General features: G+C 35.2%; 1 non-coding gene across 1 annotated transcript; it reads left to right on the forward strand.

Annotated features, from left to right (window-relative positions):
- The first annotated feature begins 606 nt into the window (after positions 1 to 606).
- LOC111745397 lies at positions 607 to 711 on the forward strand. Its single transcript, XR_002782629.1, has one exon. It is a non-coding gene; the product is annotated as a U6 spliceosomal RNA (small nuclear RNA).
- The last annotated feature ends 679 nt before the right edge of the window (positions 712 to 1,390 follow it).

Consider the following 1,390-nt stretch of genomic DNA (forward strand, 5'->3'; position numbering starts at 1 on the left):
GAAGGGGAAATGGAAAAGAGAAGGGGAAAGAGGAAGAACTGGGGTTTTGGGTTAGTGTATAAAGGAGGTTATAGGAAGCAAACTATGAACATTAAAATTACATACCATTCTTCCTTTGAATTCTGTTGAAACAGAAGGGATTCTACAAAGATCTGAAAAGCACTCATGTGAATCACAGTCCTTATCGTCTTGACTAGGGGACCTGTTCTGTCAGGCCCAAGTCTCTACAGGCTTCTGATTGATACCAAACAACTCACAAAAGACAACTGGGTCTATACATCTCTCTATATGTGACAAAGAGAAACACTAATTATAATCACTATTATTCAGCTTCAGTAAACAAGAAGGAAAGAACTAACTAAATCTATTTAAAGATATTGGCTTTGCCCACTGTATTATCTATTTTACAGTCAAAAGTAAATTGAAATGCTCAAAATATTGATGTAATATCATATCCATTATTTGAATTAGGTACAAGTGCTCATTTAGGGATCAATTTATTATATTTATATTGTTATTAAAACTACTACCCAAATCTTAATGTTCTTGAGACTAAATATATTTTACCACCCCTACGCCTTCAAAACATGAACTAGAACTTTTTCTGTGCTAACTTCCGCAGCACAAATAATAAATAGAATGACACAGAGAAGATTAGCATGGCTCCTGTGCAAGGATAACTCACAAATTCATGAAACGTTCCTTTTTTTTTTTAATTTAAAAAATAATAAAGTTAATTAATTTTTTTAAAACATTTTTGAAAAGCGATTGTTTCTGTGGTGCTCCAGCTATCACGTTCTCTCCTGTTAACTGTCTTAGTCAATGGAGTCATATTGATAAGATCAGCAGAAATTGAGGCCAACATTCCCTCCAACCACAGAGGGATTTTGAGTTGGAAACCTAATCCAGCCAGATGATCTTGTCAAAATGTGAATCTGAACATGAGGTTCCCCTGTGCAAAACCATTCAGTAATCTCCTATTGCCTTTCAGACAAAATCACATTCCTGCTGTGTGGCTAAAGGCAAATTATTAAACCTTTCTCTGACTCAATTTCCTCTTCTATAAAATGATGTTGATAATTATGAGGACAAGTATGCAAAGCACTTAGCACAAAGCTAATAAATGCTCAGTATTATTATTATTATTATTATTATTATTATTGATGTAATCTTAATAGCCATGTTCCTTCTCAGTTCCCCCTTTATGCTGTCCTGCAGCCACACTCAACAATGAGTTTCCCGCCTCTACCTTTTTGCCTGTATGCTTTGGCCTGTGGTTTTCTTTCCGTTTGCAACACTCTCTTCTTCTTCTTGGCCCTTGGCCAGTTTCACTTCTATTAATTTATAAACTGTGAGTTCAAATGCATATTATCGAGATGGCCATCTCTGA

The sequence above is a fragment of the Pteropus vampyrus genome, unplaced genomic scaffold, assembly GCF_000151845.1.
Source record: "Pteropus vampyrus isolate Shadow unplaced genomic scaffold, Pvam_2.0 Scaffold153, whole genome shotgun sequence".
Classification (NCBI taxonomy): domain Eukaryota; kingdom Metazoa; phylum Chordata; class Mammalia; order Chiroptera; family Pteropodidae; genus Pteropus; species Pteropus vampyrus.